Source organism: Colias croceus, chromosome 17 (genome assembly GCF_905220415.1).
Source record: "Colias croceus chromosome 17, ilColCroc2.1".
In the NCBI taxonomy this organism is placed as follows: Eukaryota; Metazoa; Arthropoda; class Insecta; order Lepidoptera; family Pieridae; genus Colias; species Colias croceus.
Window position 1 is genome coordinate 608,514 of NC_059553.1, and position 8,423 is coordinate 616,936.

General features: G+C 30.1%; 2 non-coding genes across 2 annotated transcripts; both read right to left on the bottom strand.

The window, feature by feature from the left end:
• Positions 1-7,332: 7,332 nt before the first annotated feature.
• Positions 7,333-7,404, bottom strand: Trnaw-cca. The gene has a single exon. It is a non-coding gene; the product is annotated as a tRNA-Trp (tRNA).
• A 390-nt stretch (positions 7,405-7,794) lies between these two features.
• Positions 7,795-7,866, bottom strand: Trnaw-cca. Its single transcript has one exon. It is a non-coding gene; the product is annotated as a tRNA-Trp (tRNA).
• Between the last annotated feature and the right edge of the window lie 557 nt (positions 7,867-8,423).

Here is an 8,423-nt window from a genome sequence, read left to right on the forward strand (position 1 = left end):
ATTAATAAACTAAGTTATGGGTAATTAAACTAACAAAGTGTGTATTTAAATTTGATGTAGAGTCAGGCAAAATAAATTGATATGCAAGGTTTTAAAATTATTTTGGACACATAAAGTTCATTGACGTTCCTATTCTTAGTTAGATCGCATAGTGTGACTATAATGAAATTTGGCAGATATTATTTTAAAATGTTGGAAATCTGAAAAGCAAGCCTTTCAAATATGGCCAGAAGAAGTTGTTTCTTTATCGCATGTCTTGTATTCTATATCTGGTGAATTAAAATTTATTATATTCTGTTAGAATTTGCTAAAATCAAATCTTGTATCCACTTTACTCGGGACATAAATTATTAAACAATGAATAATTAGCGAGGAGCAGATTGAATTAAAATGTTTGGTGGCATCTTTTGATTATGACGGGATGAAATTGAGATTGCCATCCTGAAGAATATTAGAGATACGAAGTGTTTATGTATGTTTCGGTTTTGCTACGAAACGGTTATTTTTAGGCTTAATTATTAAAAGTTTCATTATCATTGTCTTTGGATTAATAACTTAGTACATGTAGAGCAGAAGGATGTCTTTTGATGACTATTATTATAATAAAACTTTATAATAAAACTTATATTATAAAATGTGTCCCTAAAACTATATTTTAACGCTTATCAAATTACAGGTCTTATTATGTGACCTTTAGACCTAGATTCTAACTTTCGTTAAAACTTATCGCGATAAAACCTACAATGCAGTACGGAAACAACAATAAAACGAAATATGGTTGAAAAGATCCAATGCATAATAAAGGGGATGATCTTACATTAACTAAGCACTTCTAAAAATAAAACTCAGGGTGTGATACTATTGTCAAAACATTTGTTTAATTTTAACTATGACTAATAGTAGAACATATTGAAAATACTTGTCAAAATAAATGATCCAGTGTGGAATCCGAAAGATGCCATAAACGTAACAAATGATGTTCAAAAGTAATAACGTTTTGTCCAAACTGATGTCTATGATTTATGTTTATATGCTATTAAAGTTAACTCAGATTTTTGTGGAGGGCAATGAGCATTGAGCATTCTTCTCTTTGTAGTAATATTAAGAACGATCAATACTTTATTTATTGGAGAAAACGATACAATTGAATTTGACGTGAAAAAAACATAAATACTACATACATTTAGGGCCGATTTTTCAATGCCCAGATAAACAGTCTAATAACTACCCCTCGAATAGATTTATTCAATTGCTTATCTAACTCATAACGGCTCGCCTATTTTTCAATCGTGATTTATTTGATGAATAACTATCTGACCAAATATTTCCATATTGGCAGCTCTGCTCTTGGAGTGGCGAAACAAACATATTAAATTAGTCAGGTTAGAGCGGGATAGAGTCAACTTGCAATATGTCAACAACCGTCATTATGACTCACGTCAGGAGTGCATTTTAAGTTTATCTTGTGTTCTATGATTGTTGATTATTGTTTTGATTCGAGTAAAGAGTTTTGATTAAATTTATGTTAAAATTTATATATTTTACGATGGAAACGACATAAAGGCAGCGTCCGGCAAATTTTCAATGGCATGATCATCAGTAGGTACTATCAAAAACATCAATTTCAATATGATTTTAATTGATAATTATTTTATAGAAAGAGGCTTTATTGTAAAAATTCTACGCTCTATGTTATTACATACGAAAATATCCCAAATTTGACGCGTCAGTTGTCAACTCAAACGTCTAATCGTCGAATAGCACGCTATCTGGCCGTTGGAGCAGCAGATAGATTTATTCCTCAAATAACGTAGTTATTCGATAGATAAGTCCTATTCGTCTATTGAAAAATTGAATATTTTGTTAACTGAAGAATAAAGTCTATCTAGCTGTTTATCTGGGCATTGAAAAATCGGCCCTTAAACATTCTAACGGTAGGTAAGATAAGTTTACATGTTCTGTTTTTTCATAAAGAATATTTTTTGCGAAAATTTACTTCAGTAAATACTTTTTTATAAAATGTGTCTAGATTTTATAAAACGATTACTTAAATACTATGACTCTATATTTGAGAAAAACTAAATTTATATTTATTATTATCAATTTATATTATCTGGTATTCGATAATATGTAGAGCCTGTGTGATAATTTAGATTATAATAAATGCCAAGTCAAATCTCCATCTTTACAAACTTTCACCTTTTTAATATAATTAATTAATTATATAGTTCTAAGTAAATTTTAAAAGTAGGTAGATACTGACTTGTAGAAGATATCGAACCTTGCAAGTAAAGTCACCGGATGAAACTAACTTACTCAATTTGCTTACATAAGAACCTTTCAAGGTATGAAAGTTGGAAAATTGGAGAAGTGTGGAAATTAGTGTAAAAGAATTATCCCCGGCCGTCGTAAGACTCCTAATGAGATCAAATCAGAATTTTAAGCCCTTTACAGACTTCTTAAGTTCCTATAAGAATCCTACTAGGGTAGATGTATGTTTGTTACTCTTTCACGAAAAAGTATTGGACCGATTTCAAGAAATATTCTCCAGGAGAAAGTAACATTATTCCTGCTCTATATTTTATTTTGTGTACCTATTTAATAAGAAAAAAGAAATATTATGAAAAATATATTATTAGAATATGAAGTTAATTAACCCGATATTAAATTATGGATTTGAGTTTAATATACAGTTATAAAATTTTCATGATATGAAATACGAGGAAATACTTTTTAAATTAAAATATTACTACAATGTTTAATCTCGATGATAACTATCATATTGCAATAAACATTTCATATCTTTCCTCAAATTAAGCTTTACCACTTCTAGTAATAACATCTCTATATTATTCCACTTGAGTTGCGCAAGCGCATATCCAGTAGCACATCGTCGAGCACATGGCAGTGCTAGATAATTACGTGATTTGCGTCTCTATTGCTATTAACATAAATTTCAAAGTCACATCCATTGCGGCATTACTATTTGGACGGTTTAATCTTATACTTGGAGATGCAGCAATGTAGGGTGTTTTAAAGATTATAATCAAGTTTTTTAGTTTATCACGCGTATACAATGAACCCTTTCATTTGAACTACGCACAATATTGGTTATTTCGTCATACGGTTTAATGTCTTTTGTAAGCGGGAGTTCACATTGAGTGTAATATTTCATATTGTTGAGGACGTATATGAATAATTGAATAGTATAAAGGTATATTTTTTATTATTTATTTAAAGAGGTGATGACCTAACCGTCTTAAGTGTCGCCATGGTGAGGCGGAGGACGCGTCTCATTAGGTATATATTTTTTTCTACTAACTATATATAACTATACTATACTATATATAACTATATATAGGTATATATTATTTTAATTAATAAAATGACCATAGGAATTCATTGTCAGCATGCACAACGATTGGTGTAACGTAGATTTTTGAACATTGGGCTAAAAAATTATAACTAGTTACATTCTCAAAGGAAAATGTGTGCAAAAATTGCACAATAAAGTGCATTGTATGGACTTTGCCACGTTGAAACCTTCAGGCGCACAGTTTTCTGGAATAATTATTTATACAATAATTAATATAATCTGCAATACATTCCTCCTGTTAAAAGTGTATTGTAAAATTAAAATAACTGTATATACGATAAAATATTTAAATTCTCGACACATCGCTACCAATGTCTACTCTTAATAAATCATAATTATAAATAGTTAAACAAAACTTTATGCTCTTTTTAACCGACTTCAAAAAAAAAAGAGGAGGTTATCAATTCGGCCAGTATAATATTATATATTTTTTTACTAGATATCCGCCCGCGGCTTCGCCCGCGTTTGCAAAGGAAAACCAGCATAGTTCCCGTTCCCGTGGGATTTCCGGGATAAAAACTATCCTATGTGTTAATCCAAGTTACCCTCTATATGTGTGTTCATTGTAATCGGTTCAGTAGTTATTACGTGAAAGAGTAAAAAACATCCATACATCCATACAAACTTTCGCTTTTATAATATTAGTAGGATAATTATAATTATTGATATAAAAGGTTATTAACTTACATAATTAATATTATATTAATAATATAGTTGTTAATAAACATAAACTCCATAGTGCACATACCCTAAGCACATCGTCGTAATACGATTATGGCTTCAATTTAAATGATGTAGGACTTAAGATTCAGTTTAATGATTTAGTAGGTACATGAATATTGAATATATAGTGTTATTTCACACCTTTAGTTGGTTTACAGTTGTAGTAGTTCTAATATGTAGCACCTGGGATTCAAGATTTTGTAGAAGTGAAATGTATAGCTTTGTGTAATATGATATTGGACATACATCTGTCTCATGAGTCATAATAATATTATAATAATGGTTACTAGTGTGATCGTATCACATTAAATAAGTTGTATGTGTTTTTTTAATAGATGAATGGTCATTAATTTTTTTTTAATCGGCAAAGCAGATTTGCGTTTACACAGATTTTGTTGGGCTGGGGTATAAATTTAATAGAATTAATTTAAATATATGCTATCTCTATGTGCTTATGCGATTAAAAAAACTCTTGTTTTCATAGGTATTTTATTTATACAAACAATTCTATATCATTTGGATATTTAATAATACATAAGAAGTCAGATTATATGAAACAATTACCCCAGAATTGACATGATAATGGCATTTCCCTGTTATTAGACATCTTCAACTAATTATTATTTCTTTGCGAAAATGTCTTTCTTTCATCATGAATTGAGCTTTAAGATATGGGTGTAGAGTTGATTATCAAATGTAAGGGTTATAAAAATAATTATTTGTGAGGCAAAGTCACAAGAAAGGTAATTAGACAATGGTTAAGGGTGTGACGGTGACATGAATGACGAATTATATAAAGTTTTCCAGTATGGGGGAGGTTATATGTTTTTTGTATGTGTATTTGTTTTGCGGTTGATTATGTTTCTGTATATCTATATATCCCATCAGGGATATTCTTATCTTTATAATCAACTAGGAGTCCGCCCCGGCTTCGCCCGTGGTACATATAAATTTACGTTTTCTCTACATAAGAACCATCCTCGTACTTCAAGGAATATAATAAAAAAAAGAATTACCGAAATCGGTTCAGCCGTTCTCAAGTTATGCGCATACCAACACATTTTGGGATTCATTTTTATATTATAGAATACGTAAATAAATAAAGTATAACAATAGAAAATTATGAGTAATTGAAAAATTGTGTTTTTTTTTGCGTAAGTACCTATTTGATAATCTCCAAATCAGCTCAACTTTAATTTCGGTAACTTTTATTCAGGAAAAATACGAGTGAACGCTCTATCTATACTTTTACAAATATTATGATGATCCAAACCGGTACAGCAGTTTAAACAACAAACAAATTTAAAAATACAAAGTTAATTTCACATTATAATGTCAGTACATTTGTTTGCATGTAGATAAGACGCTATTAACAAAAAGCTTTACGAAATTCAGAACTTTATATTTCATCAATAGGATAAAAGCAATTAAAATTTAAAAACAACTTACTTGTTACTTTCTATCGCATTGAGTTGAGTGTCCTCAAGAATCTGAGCACAACCCACTCATACTTTTCTAACTTTTGAGTTGGTAACTTTTATGTTTTCAATGAGTTTTATTTGCGAATTAGATTCGGTTTTGACCATTATTTTTCTTTTTATTTGTTTAATGGTTGAGCTTTTTGACTGTTGTCGAATGTTTATATTTTGAGTGAATAAATAATATTTAAACGAGCTTTTTGATTCAAATAATAAAGAAAAATGTTGAAAAGTTGTGAAATAGAGGTCGATTCGTAGCATTTTGAGTTGATCAGTTTATGCATCAATCTCCTGAAGGTATATTTTGGTTGTCAAGATATATTAGAATGATTTCTCGAGCTTTTCTTTTACTAAATTAACTTATGTATCGATTATAAGCACATACTTTTTCTGGACTAACAGTAATTCTGTCTTAAATGACGTAGAATAGTAAGGTAGAAAGGAAGAAAAAGTTTTTTTTAATGAATTATTGCAGTTTTTCATATCACAACATAATATCTTCGTATGTTTAAAAAGAGATTATTTCTCGTATCATGTATACCGTACTTAATAAGAGGAATTATATATTAGACAATATAGCTTAAACAATTATCGAACCCGCGTTACCACTGAGCCATTAGGAACAAAACTAGAAACCATTTGAGCGAATTAATAGCGTTGCGGTCGCGGGTACGATGCCCGCGGGATGCTAAATGTTATTCGTGAAATATGTACTATTGATTGCTTAGTTCCAATTCAGTTTGGTGAATGGTAATATTTCGGTAGTCTGTAAGTTTAATTGTAATTAAATTATTATTGTTTGATAGGTTCTTTATGCTAAAAGCACTAAGCAAATTTATCTTTCTGCCTTTTGATCGCATAATATATTATGAGCTTCATCTGCGGTTTGTATGCTTGTATGCTTGTGTGTATCTGACTTCTTAAGACTCGATTTTGATTTGATTTCAGATTTATTTCGAACTTTGTACACATTATCAGTGACTCTACAATAATTTCATGTGTTTTTAGGTACTATTTACATGACCATCATTCCGCAGCTGCAGATTTATTTTTATTGGGGTACTATCGTCTTTTTTTGTGTGTAAGAAAATAAATCATTCATCTATTACTATTAAATATCTATAATCTATATCTATATCTCAACTTTTAGATATTAAAATAGGGACTCTTTATATCTATCTGTAATGAAATAAAAACGACGTGTTGCACTCGGGGACTGCCGCGGTAAAGCTATTGCATGCTATGCCTTCAAGCCACACCTCCGCCCGTCGGAGTGGGGAGCGTGAGGTTTTTTCGTTACGGAATTTCTCGATTCGGTCCCCGCGCTCAGGGCCCGCGATAGAAGCTGTGCAATAGCTTAATAAACTCAATAATTTTGGTAACACAAAAAGGGAACTATGGAGAATTAAAACATTGCCTACCTATCTAAAGACTCATTTCAATGTGTAACGTTAAGTTAATCCGTTAAAAGCTTGTTAAAAGGCAAATCAATTCGCATTTGCGAACAATGAAATAACACAGAAATAATATCTATTATTCTCGATAAGCTTCGAAATAAAATACATCAAATCCTCTTCCGTATCATTAAAAGTTTATTTTCAAACAACGAAAGAATCTTGTAACGAGTTTTTATTTTCGATGAAATGAGTTTTAGAAGTTTACATAATAATATTATATTATGATAATTTTTATTAATTTCATTTAAATAAAAAAAAAATACTGTCTTGGTAAAATAAAATAAAAAATTTGATACTTTGACCCCGACGTGATTTGAACACGCAACCTTCTGATCTGGAGTCAGACGCGCTACCGTTGCGCCACGGAGTCGTTATGATTTCAATCGAAATTATAGATTTTATCTTTCGTTATTTTATCTATGGGTATGAAGATAGTTACCACATATTTTTAACCACAGAATACATAATAGTAGCTAAACGCTATCTATACTTTGTGATAAATGTAGGTATTTATAAATTGTTGAAAATAGTGATAAAAATGTGCCAAATTTTTGCAAGTGTTGAATTTTCTTCGTAAATCGCATTAAATTGTCACTGGTAGATATAAAATTAGTAATAAAGACGATTTAACTACTTCATGGTGTTTGATTTTTAATTAAATTAGGTATTATTATATAATTTATTCGGTATTAGAGAAAGCGGGCGAGGCCGCGGGCGGAAAGCTAGTATTTTTCTAAAATAAAAATATAAAAGAAATACTTGACCCCGACGTGATTTGAACACGCAACCTTCTGATCTGGAGTCAGACGCGCTACCGTTGCGCCACGGAGTCGATGTAATAGGTCTTTAAATCTACCCTCTAATCTATTTTTTATTTAATTACCAAATTATATTTAGTTATTCAAGGGAAGGAAAGAATACACGCGTATTTTATTTAAAACAAAATCATAAAAAAAGAACCATCAAAAACAAGAAGCAAACACACTGCATTTATTTGTTTGATTGTAAGTGATAATCTTATGAATTTCTGGATGTTATTTGTTAAATTTAGTTTTGTATTATATCGAGGAAGATAATAAAGCTATAAAAATCACACAAACAATATTATTATGTCGTATTTAAAAACTATAGGGTTAAGACTTAAGAGTCAAGAAAATGGGAAATTACGCGGGAAAAACCGCACGAAATAATAAATGAAATTAATCAAAATAGCCATAACCTTGAGCATGTCAAGTTGAATGATAATGTATCTAAGTTCAAAATATATTTTTTCTATCATTACCATTTTCACTTTCCACGAATTGCTTCAAACCATTTCCTCTAAATTAAAAATAACACAAAAGTACAATTTAACCCTAATTTACTATTAGATGTTCCAAAACTGTCATC